The 15,030-nt window shown below is 41.5% G+C and overlaps 1 pseudogene; it reads left to right on the plus strand.

The window, feature by feature from the left end:
• The first annotated feature begins 9,978 nt into the window (after positions 1-9,978).
• LOC128774353 (small nucleolar RNA SNORA70) lies at positions 9,979-10,076 on the plus strand (annotated as a pseudogene).
• Positions 10,077-15,030: the final 4,954 nt, after the last annotated feature.

The raw sequence follows: 15,030 nt of genomic DNA on the forward strand, positions 1-15,030 counted from the left end.
GAGAAGAAAGTATATTCTGTTGCTTTGGGATGCAGAGTTCTAAATATATCTGTCAAGTCCATCTGATCCAATGTATCATTCAGGGCCCTTGTTTCTTTATTGACCGTGTGTCTAGATGATCTATCCATTTCTGTAAGTGGGGTGTTAAAGTCCCCTGCAATGACCACATTCTTATCAATAAGGTTGCTTATGTTTATGAGTAATTGTTTTATATATCTGGGGGCTCGGGTATTTGGCGCATAGACATTTATAATAGTTAGCTCTTCCTGGTGGATAGACCCTGTGATTATTATATAATGCCCTTCTTCATCTCTTGTTACAGCCTTTAATTTAAAGTCTAGTTTGTCTGATATAAGTATGGCTACTCCAGCTTTCTTTTGGCTTCCAGGAGCATGATAAATAGTTCTCCATCCCCTCACTCTCAATCTAAAGGTGTCCTCAGATCTAAAATGAGTCTCTTGTAGACAGCAAATAGATGGGTCTTGTTTTTTTATCCATTCTGATACCCTATGTCTTTTAGTTGGCGCATTTAATCCATTTACATTCAGTGTTATTATAGAAAGATATGGGTTTAGAGTCATTGTGATGTCTGTATGTTTTATGCTTGTAGTGATGTCTCTGGTACTTTGTCTCACAGGATCCCCCTTAGGATCTCTTGTAGGGCTGGTTTCGTGGTGACAAATTCCTTCAGTTTTTGTTTGTTTGGGAAGACCTTTATCTCTCCTTCTATTCTAAATGACAGACTTGCTGGATAAAGGATTCTCGGCTGCATATTTTTTCTGTTTAGCACACTGTAGGTATCGTGCCAAGCCTTTCTGGCCTGCCAAGTTTCAAAGGAGAGATCAGTCACGAGTCTTATAGGTCTCCCTTTATATGTGAGGGCACGTTTATCCCTTGCTGCTTTCAGAATTTTCTCTTTATCCTTGTATTTTGCCAGTTTCACTATGATATGTCGTGCAGAAGATCGATTCAAGTTACGTCTGAAGGGAGTTCTCTGTGCCTCTTGGATTTCATTGCCTTTTTCCTTCCCCAGTTCAGGGAAGTTCTCAGCTATAATTTGTTCAAGTACCCCTTCAGCACCCTTCCCTCTCTCTTCCTCCTCTGGGATACCAATTATGCGTATATTATTTTTTTTTAGTGTATCACTTAGTTCTCTAATTTTCCCCTCATACTCCTGGATTTTTTTATCTCTCTTTCTTTCAGCTTCCTCTTTCTCCATAACTTTATCTTCTAGTTCACCTATTCTCTCCTCTGCCTCTTCAAGCCGAGCCATCGTGGATTCCATTTTGTTTTGCAATTCGTTTAAAGCGTTTTTCAACTCCTCGTGACTGTTCCTTAGTCCCTCGATCTTTGTGGCAAGAGATTCTCTGCTGTCCTGTATACTGTTTTCAAGCCCAGCGATTAATTTTATGACTATTATTCTAAATTCACTTTCTGTTATATTATTTAAATCCTTTTTGATCAGTTCATTAGCTGTTGTTATTTCCTGGAGATTCTTCTGAGGGGAATTCTTCCGTTTGGTCATTTTGGAGAGTCCCTGGCGTGGTGAGGACCTGCAGTGCACTTCCCCTGTGCTGTGGTGTATAACTGGAGTTAGTGGGCGGGGCTGCAGTCCGACCCGATGTCTGCCCCCAGCCCACTGCTGGGGCCACAGTCAGACTGGTGTGTGCCTTCTCTTCCCCTCTCCTAGGGGCGGGATTCACTGTGGGGTGGCGTGTCCCGTCTGGGCTACTTGCACACTGCCAGGCTTGTGTTACTGGGGATCTGGCGTATTAGCTGGGGTGGGTAGGCAAGGTGCACGGGGGCTGGAGGGGCAGGCTTAGCTCGCTTCTCCTTAGGTGATCCACTTCAGGAGGAGCCCTGTGGCAGCGGGAGGGAGTCAGATCCGCTGCCGGAGGTTTGGCTCCGCAGAAGCACAGAGTTGGGTGTTTGCGCGGAGCGAGCAAGTTCTCTGGCAGGAACTGGTTCCCTTTGGGATTTTGGCTGGGGGATGGGCGGGGGAGATGGCGCTGGCGCCTTTGTTCCCTGCCAAGCTGAGCTCTGCCGTCCGGGGGCTCAGCAGCTCTCCCTCCCTTTGTCCTCCAGCCTTCCCGCTTTCCGAGCAGAGCTGTTAACTTATGACCTCCCAGAGGCTAAGTCGCGCTTGCTGTCGGAACACAGTCTGTCCGGCCCCTCCGCTTTTGCCAGCCAGACTCGGGGGCTCTGCTTGGCCGGCGAGCCGCCCCTCCGCCCCTGCTCCCTCCCGCCAGTCCGTGGAGCGCGCACCGCCTCGCCGCCCTTCCTACCCTCTTCCGTGGGCCTCTAGTCTGCGCTTGACTCCGGAGACTCCCTTCTGCTAATCCTCTGGCGGTTTTCTGGGTTCTTTAGGCAGGTGTAGGTGGAATCTAAGTGATCGGCAGGACGCGCTGTGAGCCCCGCGTCCTCCTACGCCGCCATCTTCCGGAACCCACAACGGTGTAATTTTAAAACAGGTTCCTGATGCAGAATGTAATTGGCCCCTCTTGCATGTAACAAATAGAACTCTCACCTTTTCTCCAGCTCACTGGAAAGGGGGTTTAGCTATGTGAGGATGAGGTTCCTGGATGGAGACAGCTTGAGGACAGAAAGCACCGTGGATGCCGTAGGGTTTGTATCTGAGCAAGACTTCACATGTCACCCTAAACTTTTCTCAATCCTCTCTTCTCATTTCCTTCCTGTTTGCTACTTCTTTTCTAGGAGCTTCCCCAGCAGTCCGCGTGCAGCGGTGGTGGCAGAGGTTGGTTCTGTCTTCCTCACTTCCAGCGGAGATCATTTTACCTCTGGCACAGGTGTGCTGGTCACACAGAGCCCGGGGGCCTTGCTGAAATGGATTAGGTATGTCACCTTAGAACCACCACTGCTTTCCAATCTTCTCTGTATAAGGGATACAAGGAGATAATTTCATTTCTCCAAAGCACTATGATTCCTGCAGCGATGCTCCTAGATCCTTGGAAGACTATCTCCCAGGAATAAAGGGTGGGGATCGGGGTTCAGGAGACCAATACCAGAGAACCTGGGTATATACCAGCTAAGGATGTAGCATGGAAGCATAGAATTTCAGGGTCTTTCCAATGATTGCTTTAAGTTATCTCATTTTACTAAGAAATAAAAGTAAATCACTTTGTTGTCCAAGGTCACAGAGTTAGTGGCCAGGCCAGCACGTGATCCCAAGTTTTTTGACTTGAATTCATTTAAAATAGTGACAGATGGTGTATGACTTGAAATCCTCAATTGAAAGCTGAATGATCATTGCTCTAAAAAACACCACGCCTTCTAGATGTGTTAGATGGGGAGGGAATATGGTAGTTGCTTACCCAATAACTCTTCTCCCTTCTTCATTAACCTAACCCCAGCTGAAAGGTAGTGGCATGTCCACTAAAAGAACACATTTCCCAGGAATGAGCATGTGAGTTGTAGACATGTAATGTCTACCTTCTGACTTGATGAAACCACTGTCGGTTGATCTTTCTGTTATTTGCATATTCCTATGATATCATCCAAGAAGAAAGAAATTTCTCCCTCCCTCCCTCTATCTTATCTATCTATCTATCTATCTATCTATCTATCTATCTATCTATCTCCTAATTCCCAGAAAATAAAGGCCCAGAAAATAGTCTTTTAACATTATTAAACAGCACTGAATATGTTAGCAAACAGATTTTTAGAAGGTGAAATTATTTACATTACCAGGAGATTTTCACATTACAAAAGGATCACAAGATCCATTTCAATTGCATGTTTTTAAGTGTTTGTTTATAGATCATTTCATACTTAACAGAGGAGAGACTAAAAGCTGAGTTGTTCCATGCTACTGCTAAGAATCAATCAGAAACAAAGATTAAACCAATCTGAAAGTATAATGTTCAAAAAAAGACATTCTTATTACTAATCAACACTCTTCCTCCTCTTCCTCCTCCTCCTTCCTCCTTTCTCCTTCCTCCTTCTTCCTTCCTCCTTCCCCCACCCCACATTCTTTTTCTCTTTTTTTTAACCAGGCAGGAAACTCAAACATGATGCGTCCTGGTTCAGTGCCAGACGCCTGGCTTTCTAGTAGAGTAAAATCAAATACATTTCTCACCAAGTGTCATTCTTTACATGAAACGTACTCTTCAAGTATTTAATAGTTTCTATTAAAAGCCCCTCTACCCTCCTGGATACCCAGACTTGAAAATCTCCACCTTTTCTCTCCCCACCCTTTGGTGGGTCAGATGGGGCCTAGAGAAAAAGATCCCCAAATGAATTTATTCAGTTGTTCTCTGTAACCTCAATCACACATGCTCTTTGGTCTGACCACTCATTAGCTGCTTGCATGGGAAATATCAATTTGTGTGATGGTGACATTTGAGGCTTACATGATTGCTTTGATATACTAGTTTTGGAGACCAAACATTCCAATTATAGCCAACAGAACACTTTTAATTGGGACTCAGAGGTAAAAGGACTTTCTGTTGCCATAGTTTCAGAGGCGCATATGTGGTCAAGCTGCCTAAAGCTGGATTTATTTTCAGATGTAAGATATTACTGACAGTGAGCTCTGGTGACTAAGGGACATCTGCTATTCTGGTAGGGGTGGGATGTGATCTTGAGGCTCAGCTAAAACCAAACTCTCAGGCAGAACATATTCTGTAACGGTCGCACCTTTCAATGACTTTGATTTCGTATCCTTGAATGGTAAGTATATGTCCGAAAGGGAAATATTAACCTATACCTCTACGAGTACTTTGCCAATAGGCTATTTGTTTTGAGCTTCAGAAAAAGAAAGAAAGAAGAAAGAAAGAAAGAGAGAAAGAAAGAAAGAAAGAGAAAGAGAAAAAGCTTGCCTAGAAGGTGAGTAGGGGAGACTTCTTCAGAATTCAGCAACGCTGCTTCACTCTGAGAGACGCCAACTAGACGCAAGGGTGGGCTGCAGGCAGTTCGTGTCCTATCTGAATCCTGCAAGAACTCATTAAGTGCCTTGTGCCCACGTGGTACCTACTTACAGATGGCACTTGGCCCAGATGTCCCCACGAGGCAAAACACTGGACACTCCCCAGCAACTCCTGGCGGCCACTCCAGCATGGCACAGAAGATTATGAACACAGAGATAAAACTTCCGCTGTGGTATTTTACAGCTTCAGCTTCTTCCCTCAGTCTGCTGGATCTCTGGAATTCTGCAGTAAATCGAAATTATTCTTTCTCCCCTTCATCAGGGTTAAAAGACTGTTTAAAAACTGGGCCATAAAACTGTCTCATGTTCTAAAATAGGGAAATCATGCAGGTCATATTTTCTAAGGACAACATTATTTTTTTTTTAATTTTTTTTAACGTTTATTTATTTTTGAGACAGAGAGAGACAAAGCATGAACGGGGGAGGGTCAGGGAGAGGGAGACACAGAATCTGAAACAGGCTCCAGGCTCTGAGCTGTCAGCACAGAGCCTGACGCGGGGCTCGAACTCACGGACCGTGACATCATGACCTGAGCCGAAGTCGGCCGCTTAACCGACTGAGCCACCCAGGCGCCCCTCTGAGGACGACATTATTGATAAAAAAAGAGTTGAACTAAAAACTCAACCACTCAAAAATTTAAAAAAAAAAAAAAACAAATGCAAAGCATTCACTTAAATAATGCTTAGGTCAGGGGGAATATAAGAGGTACAATTAGAGTATAATTAGACAATAACGACATTAAGGGCACTAGATATTAGAACTTACAGAATGACTAGCATTGTACTCAGAGAAAATGCATAGCCTGAAATACTTTGCTTTTCAATAAGAAATGACTGTATGCACGATTTAATTCAATAATTGGCAAACAAAATAGACTTATGTAAAGCAAACCAAAATTATGGCAGACTTAAAAAAATTGGTAAGATATTAAACAAGTTGCTAGCAACTCAAATCAAGAATTAGGAGAAAACATAATCACAGAAAATGAAGAATTAGAAAGAGGATTTAGTAACTGATATTAAAGTGGGATATTCAATTCCATTACACAGAGACAAATTTGAGATTCTAAGGAATGCACGATTTTCTGAGACAATATTATTTACAATAATCGACTCAAGAAGAAGTAGGGACTCTGAATAGCCCAGTAATCAGGAAGAAGTTTTATTGATTTTTTTTACAGATTTATTGAGATATTATTGACATACAGCATATATGTTTAAGGGACACAATATGATGATATATATCAAAATTATATGATAAAAATAAGGTTAGTTAACAGCTCCAACTTCTCACATATTTACAATTTTTTTTTTTACCTGTATAAAAGAGACTCCAGGGAGCAACCTGGCCCTTTCTGACATGTTGAGGACATAGTGAGAAGACAACTCTCTATGAACCAGAGTGGATTCTCAGCAGACACTGGATCTACCGACACTTTGATCTAGGACTTTCCAACTTCCAGAACTGTGAGAAATAAGTTTCTACTGTTTAAGCCACCTTGTCTATGGCATTTTTATTTTTATTTATTTCTTTTTTTAGAGAGAGAAAGAGCATGAGTGAGAGAGAAGAAAGAGGGGGAGAGAGAGAGAGAATCCCAAGCAGGCTTCATGTTCAGTGCAGAGCCTGATACAGGGCTTGATCCCATGACCTGAGTCAAAAAGAAGAGTCACATGCTCAACTGACTGAGCCACGCGGGCACCCCTATGGTATTTTTTTTTTTTTTAATTTTTTTTATTAAGTTCGTTTATTTATTTTGAGAGAGAGAGAGAGCACAAGCAGGGGAGGGACAGAGAGAGGGAGAGACAGAATCCCAAGCAGGCTCTGCACTGTCAGCACAGAGCCTGATGCGGGGCTCAAACTCACCAACTGTGAGATCATGACCTGGGCCGAGATCAAGAGTCGGATGCTTAACCAACTGCGCCACCCAGGCACCCCCCTATGGTATTTTTATTATAGCAGCAGCCCGAATGGACTCAGACATGGACATTAATGGGGAAATTGGTGAAATCCAAATACGGTCTGGAATTTGGTTAATAGTAACCTAACAATGTCAGTTGCTTAGTTTTGACAAATGTACCCTGGTGATGTTAAGAGATTGACAATGGGGAAAACTGTGGGAGGAATACACTGGAAATCTCTGCACTATCTTTGCAACTTTTCTAGATATCTAAAACAACTATAAAATTAAAAGTTTATTTAAAAATAGAGATGTCACCTTACTTTCACAGATATTGTGACCATTAAAGGTAATACCATAAGTAAGCACATAGCAGATGCTCAATAAGGAATAGCTGTGTTGAGATAGCTTTGCCTTAGGCTGGAGAGATATTTTTTCTCCCCTTTGGTGCCTCTCAGTAAACATCAGCGCAGGGAATAATTGCAATAGCTTTTCATCTCACCTTGAGTTCCTTTCTCCCTACTCCCTCTCCTGCCAAGCCCCTTCCCAAGAGGAGAGCAGTAGAAAACTTCTCACACAGTTCTGGCAACTTTTTAGTAGTTTTGGACCAAGATTTATTGACAACAACCACCAGCTTACTAACAGCTCTTTGCATTCCTTATCCTGCCACTGCCTCTTTTATTCTTTCTTTTCTGTGTTTTTTTTTAGATCCCATATCTAAGTGAGATCATAGAGTATTTGTCTTTCTCGGTCTGACTTATTCACTTAGCATAATGCCCTCAAGGCCCATCCAGGTTGTTGCAGGTGGAAGGATTTCCTTCTTCTTCTTCTTTTGTTTTGATGGCCGAATAATATCCTGTTGTATATAGACCACATTTATTTTCGCATTTGTCCATCAGTGGACACTTAGGTTGCTTCCACGTCTTAGCTATTCTAAATAATGTGGCAGTGAACACAGGAGTGTGTATATCTTTTTGAGTTGGGAGTTTTAATTTCCTTAAAACAAGTGGAATTGCTGGATCATGTGGTAGTTTTGTTTTTAATTTTTTGAGGAACCTCTGTATTGTTTTCCACAGTGGCTGCACCAATTTACATTCCCAGCAACAGTGCAAAAGGGTTCCCTTTTCTTCGCATCCTAGCTAACACTTGCTGTTTCTTGTCTTTTTGATAATAGCCATTTTGACATGTGTAAAGGTGATAGTTCATTGTGGTTTTGATTTGCATTCCCCTGATTATTAGTAATGTTGGGCACCTTTTAATGTACCTGTTGGCCATCTGTATGTCTTGTTTGGAAAACTCTCTATTCAGATTCTCTGCTTATTTTTTAATAAAAAAATTTTTTTTTGCTCTCGTTGTAAGAGTTCTTTTTTTAATTTTTTTTAATGTTTACTTATTTTTGAGAGAGAGACAGAGAGTGAGTGGGGGAGGAGCAAAGAGAGAGGGAGACACAGAATCCGAAGCAGGCTCCAGGCTCTGAGCTGTCAGCACAGGGCCCGAGGAGGGTCTCAAACTCACAAACCATGAGATCATGATCTGAGCTGAAGTCGGACGCTTACCGGCTGAGCCACCCATGCGCCCCTGTAAGAGTTCTTTACACATTTTGGATGTTAAGCTCTTATCTGATATATGATTTGCAAATATTTCCTCCCATTTGATACGTTGCTTTTTCGTTTTATTGATAATTTCCTTTGCTATGCAGAAGCTTTGTAGTTTGATGTAGTCCCACTTTTTGATTTTCCTTTTGTTGACTTTGCTTTTGTGAAGTCCAGAAAATCATTGCCAAGACCAATGTCAAGAAGTTTATCACCTATGTTTTCTTCTAGGAATGTTATGGTTTCAGGTCTTACATTCAAATCTTTAAGCCTTTTAGAATTAATTTTGTATGTGGTAGGAGACGGTGGTCCAGTTTCATTGTTTTGCATGTGGCTGTCCAGTTCTCCTAGTATCATTTATTGAAGGGACTGTTTATTGTCCATTGTCTATTCTTGGATTCTTTGTTATAGATTAATTGACCATATTTGTGTGGGTTTATTTCTGGGCTCTCAATCCTGTTCTATTGATCTGTGTGTCTAATTTTATGCCAATACCATACTGTTTCGATTACTGCAGCTCTGCAGTGTAGCTTGAACTCAGGAAACGTGATGCCTCCAGTTTTGTTCTTTCTCAAGATTACTTTGACTATTTGGGATATTCTATGGTTCCATACACATTTTTAAAAAAATTTTTTTTAACGTTTTACTTATTTTTGAGACAGGGAGAGACAGAGCATGAACAGGGGAGGGTCAGAGAGAGGGAGACACAGAATCTGAAACAGGCTCCAGGCTCTGTGCTGTCAGCACAGAGCCTGACGCGGGGCTCGAACCCACGGACTGCGAGATCATGACCTGAGCCGAAGTCGGCCACTTAACTGACTGAGCCACCCAGGAACCCCATGGTTCCATACACATTTTAAGATTATTTATACTATTTCTAGGAAAAATGACATTGGAATTTTGATAGAGACTGCCTTGAATCCATAGATTGCTTTAGGTAGTATGGACATCTGAACAATATCAATTCTTCTATTCCAGAAAACAGAATATATTTCTTTTTATTTGTGTCTTCTCCACATTGCCTTATAGTTTTCAGCACACAGGTCTTTCACCTCCTTGGTTAAATTTACTCTTGTGTATTTTATTCTTTTTGATGCAATTGTAAGTGAGATTGTTTTTTAATTTCTCTTTAAGTCCCCTTCACTAATTGTTTTCTGTGTGATCTTTAGCAAATTTGCTCATATGTTCAGAACGTGAATTTCATTTTTAAAAATGTGATAATAGTACCCACCTTACAGTGCTATTGTGAGAACTCATTAACGATATATGTTCATGCAACAACTTCTGTGCCTGCTACATAGTAGTCATTGAGCAAGGACAATCATGCCTCATAGACGCACCTAGTCAGATCCACAAAATATTGGTACTGTTTGCATGTGAGAGTATGACATCCCCAAAGGGGGAGGCTGTTAAGTCTGTGCTGCCTTCCAGGGGAGTGGGAATAAAACATTTCCACAAATGGTCCTGTACAGTGGTTGTTCTATGGGAAGAGTCTTGTGTGCAGAGTAGTGGATGTGTTTGTGAAAATGAATAAAGGAAACCTTGTTTAAAAGAGAGTAAAATGGCTGCAAACAGCAGCCTCCTTGGTAGTGTATGCGCCTGTTGATTGTACGGACTGCCCTCAGGGACCTTGGAGACAGCTTTTTCTGGTGGACATTGAAGTTTGGCCTCATGCCTTCTCCAATCTAGGCTCCAGACAGGTGTGTGCGGTGCCTTTGGAAAGACCTGGGGCACAGTGGCCAGGGTCCACATTGACCAAGTCATCATGTCCATCTGAACCAAGTTGCAGAACAAGGAGCATGTGATTGAGGTCCTACATATGGCCAAGTTCAAGTTTCCTGGCTGCCAGAAGATCCAAATTTCCAAGAAGGGGGGCTTTAATAAGTTTTTGTTTGTTTGTTTCTTTTGATTTTTTAAATGTTATTTACTTATTTATAAGTAATGTCTACACCCAACGTGGGGCTCAAACTCACGACTCTGTGACCCCAAGATCAAGAGTCACGTGCTGTTCCAACTTTACTTTTTTTAAAATTTAATTTAATTTTTTAAATTTACATCCAAGTTAGTTAGCATATAGTGCAACAATGATTTCAGGAGTAGATTCCTTAATGTCTCCTACCCATACCCCCTCCCCCAACCCCTCCAGTAACCTTCTGTTTGTTCTCCATATTTATGAGTCTCTTCTGTTTTGTCCCCCTCCCTGTTTTTATATTATTTTTCTTCCCTTCCCTTATGTCCACTCATATGAGTGAGGTCATATGATATTTGTCTTTCTCTGACTGACTAATTTCGCTTAGCATAATACCTTCTAGTTCCATCCACATAGTTGCAAATGGCAAGATTTCATTCTTTTTGATTGCCGAGTAATTCTCCATTGGGTGGAGATATATATATATATATATATATATATATATATATATATATATATCACATCTTCTTTATCCATTAATCCATCGATGGACATTTGGGCTCTTTCCATATTTTGGCTATTGTTGATAGTGCTGCTATAAACATGGGGGTGCATGTGCCCCTTAGAAACAGCATACCTGTATCCCTTGGATAAATACCTAGTAATGCAATTGCTGGGTTGTAGGTAGTTCTATTTTTAATTTTTTGAGTAGCCTCCATACCGTTTTCCAGAGTGGCTGCATCAGCCTGCATTCCCACCAGCAGTACAAAAGAGATCCTCTTTCTCTGCATCCTCGCTAACATCTGTTGTTGCCTACGTTGTTAATATTAGCCATTCTGACAGGTGTGAGGGGGTATCTCATTGTGGTTTTGATTTGTATTTCCCTGATCATGAGTGATGTTGAACATTTTTTCATGTGTCGGTTGACCATCTGGATGTCTTCTTTGGAGAAGTGTCTATTCATGTCTTCTGCCCATTTCTTTACTGCATTATTTGTTTTTTGGGTGTTGGGTTTGATAAGTTCTTTCTTGATTTTGGATACTAACCCTTTATCTGATATGTCATTTGCAAATATCTTCTCCCATTCTGTTGGTTGCCTTTTAGTTTTGCTGATTGTTTCCTTTGCTGTGCAGAAGTTTTTTATCCTGATGAGGTCCCAATAGTTCATTTTTGCTTTTGTTTCCCTTGCCTCTGGAGATGTGTTGAGTAAGAAGTTGCTGTTGCCAAGGTCAAAGAGGTTTCTGCCTGCTGTCTCCTTGACGATTTTGATGTTTTCCTGTCTTACATTTAGGTCTTTTATCCGTTTAGAGTTTATTTTTGTGTATGGTGTAAGAAGGTGGTCCAGTTTCATTCTTCTGCATGTTGCTGTCCACTTTTCCCAGCACCACTTGCTGAAGAGACTGTCTTTATTCCATTGGATATTCTTTCTTGCTTTGTCAAAGATTAGTTGGCCATACGTTTGTGGGTCCATTTCTGGGTTCTCTATTCTGTTCCATTGATCTGAGTGTCTGTTCTTGTGCCAGGGACTTTACTAAGTGTAATGTGGATGAATTTGAAGATATGGTGGCTGGAAAGCGACTCATCCCAGATGACTGTGGGGTCAAATACATCCCTAATCATGGCCCCTTGGACAAATGGCGGACTCTGCATTCATGAGAACCTCATCACTGCCTCTCCCTATTCATGCCCACCAAGAAATCCTGCTTCCTGTCAAAAAGCAAAAAAAACCCCACAAAGAACAAAAAAACCAAAAACAAAACCCTCCCAAACAAACAAACAAACAAACAAACAAACAAAATCAGAGTCGAGAAGTCCTGAAGGGGGAGCTCTCATGCACATCCCACTCATGGCAACCTGTGTGAGCAGCAGAAGGAAGATAAGATTATTTTGACAAGAGAGGACATTTTTCACATAGGAATTTCAAATCCTGCTTTTAGAAAAAGAAGGAAGACCCTTCCTGCCCCAGCAACAATGCACTGACCACCACTGGCAGCCAATCAGAAAACCTCCTCTACCTCAAACGTTTGTCCTTCTCCAATGAACTTTTATTCAGAACAATCAATTTCCTCCTAAAACCTAATAAAAGCTGGCCTTCCATTGGTCTCTTCAGACTTGCCTGTGGGTTCTCCATAGTTTGCTTGTCCCAAATTGCAATTCCTGTGTTATTCCTGAATAAACTCATTTTGCTAGTAAAAGAACTGGCTAATTTAAGGTTGACATGTTTTACCGGCAATGATATAGCTAATAAAATGAATCCCAATTCACAGCACGGTGGGGACCTCCCACATCAAGATGTTTTTCAGTTTTCTCTTAAATTCCACGACATTAGGGAGAGTGTCTTTTTTTTTTTTTAGTGTTTATTTTTGAGAGAGACAGAGCATGAGTAGGGGAGGGGAAGAGAGAGAGGGAGTCACAGAATCCGAAGCAGGCTCCAGGCTCCGAGCTGTCAGCACAGAGCCTGATGTGGGGCTTGAACTCACAAACTTGGAGATCGTGATCTGAGCCAAAGTCAGATGCTTAACCGACTGAGCCACCCAGGCGCCCCATGTGTCTTATTTTTTGATTGCCATTGATCCCTATTATTCTAGCACAGTTCCTGGAACATAGAAAGTGCTCAATCAATAAAATTTGTAGAGTTACATAATGGAATGAAGAGGATGGGGCTGTGAGAAGGGAGAAGTTGACTTGGAGACCTTCTTAGGAGCAAGACTGTACTGTCCAGCTCATATGGATAGGGAAGGAAAATCTCTCTTTTCTTGACATTTCTCCCATCATTTGGAAGCTCAGGATTGTTGTTGGTGGTGTCATTGGTGGTGGTCAGAGGAGGAAGTGGACTGCTGAGAAGTGTTTTCTCACTTTCATCTCCAGAGTGGAGCCAGATGTCACTGGTGACATCTAAGGGCACAGAAGGTTGTGTAGGGACCTTCTCACTCTAGACATGGTTGCAAGAGGCCCTCGCAATCCACAGGTCCCCAAGCAGTGCATCAGCAGGCTTTAGGTCATCACATGATTTGAGTAATTTCAGTTCCAGTAAAGTAGCTTTAGGATTTCCAGAGGATTGCGTGAACTATTTCTTGAAGGAATGAGTATTTTTATTTTTTGTCTTTCCTTTTCTGCCCTTAGTTAACTAAGCACTTTACTTGTTTCCAAGCAGTTATGGCAAAAGGACTCATATAAGGCTGCAGCTCAGCTATTTGAGAGCCATCTGGGTTTCCAAGTGCCTTTAAAAAAAATGTTGTGTTACTGGAAATTGATGGACCAACTATTGTGTTCTTTCATTTGCTGGACATGTGCACCCAGGTGGAACAGACAGTGTTTTTCTTTGAGATAATTGTCCACCTATTCCTTTGTTTTCCATTTATTCTAAGTTGCCAGCGGTTAGAGTGGAACAAGCTTTTCAAGAGACATAATCTGTCAATAGTGTCTTTGAAGGGAAAGAAAACAATATTTTATCATGGGTTTATAATGTCAGGGCATTTTACATGTAACGCAGTCAGCTGACTCTTCCAGCTCTTTTAAGATCTAGATACAATTGATTCAAAATGCTATTCCATGAAGTATGGAACATCCAAAGCCCTCCCCCAAACTTATGAAAATTTCCTGAAGGCTTAAGTTCTCATAGTCTGCTCTGGCTCTGAGCTCATTTTTCTGCTGAAAGTAAGTGTTGGTTGGATCATTCTTGTTGACTGTTAAGCACCATACCAAGCTGGCTGTGGGACAGTTCCCTCCACAGACTCCTCCCCACCCTGAAGTTACAAAGGGCCTTTCTGGGGCAAGAAAGGCAGAAGACTTTACTGAAAGTTGAGGAGAGGAGTTATATCACATCAATGTCAGTCATTTCAAATTTACTATTAAAATTCCCTATTTTTTATCTCTGTTGGCCACTACTATGAGGTTGCTGGCTAAGCCAGGCCACTCTGCACTTACATTCCTGCCAGCTCAAGATTCTTATCTCCAGGTAAGACTCCATTTATTTAAATGGTTTTAAACTTGCTGTTCTCCCTCATTTAATTACACACATGTTATCCCATTTAGCACATGACAACTGCATGAAATATGTACCATTAGTCTATTCTTGTAGATGATATCTTGGAACTCAGGTAAATAATTTAACTGAGGTCACATGGCTCATTGTTGAGAAATTGGATTTCAGAATGAGGTTTATCTCACTCCAAAGTCCATGCTTTTCTGTTTTTCTCTCTGTATTTATAAATGTGATTGCTTTTAAAAGCAACCACAAGAATTCTAAGACCCTACAGCATTTTATCATAAGGAACCCCTATCTTTAAAGTCACTGTTTGAACAACACTACTTTTTTGTGGGTGTGTGAGCTCATTTACCCTTTCATGCACTCATTCAACACAGTTCCTGAGTGCCTCTACCGAGTGATAAGTTTTGTGTTGGATGTTAGATGGACCAAACAGTCCAGAAATGGGACTGTGGAGAAAGGGCTCATGAGTTGGAGAAGATAATGTAAAGTTGGCTTCTTTTGGTCAGCAAAAGATCAACTCATCCTGCACCCTGCCTCTACACAAGACAGTGCATAATCAGAACAAGACCAAAGGGAGAGGATCTCAGTTCTTTAGGATTTTTAGTCATGCATTATCAGAAGAGGGTATAGTGGGCCAGTGGAGAGGATAATTCAGGGTATAATATGAAAGCTATGGTTGGAAGGGGACCCACATTT

Source organism: Panthera pardus, unplaced genomic scaffold (genome assembly GCF_024362965.1).
Source record: "Panthera pardus isolate Hobbes unplaced genomic scaffold, ASM2436296v1 HiC_scaffold_3, whole genome shotgun sequence".
NCBI classification, from domain to species: Eukaryota; Metazoa; Chordata; class Mammalia; order Carnivora; family Felidae; genus Panthera; species Panthera pardus.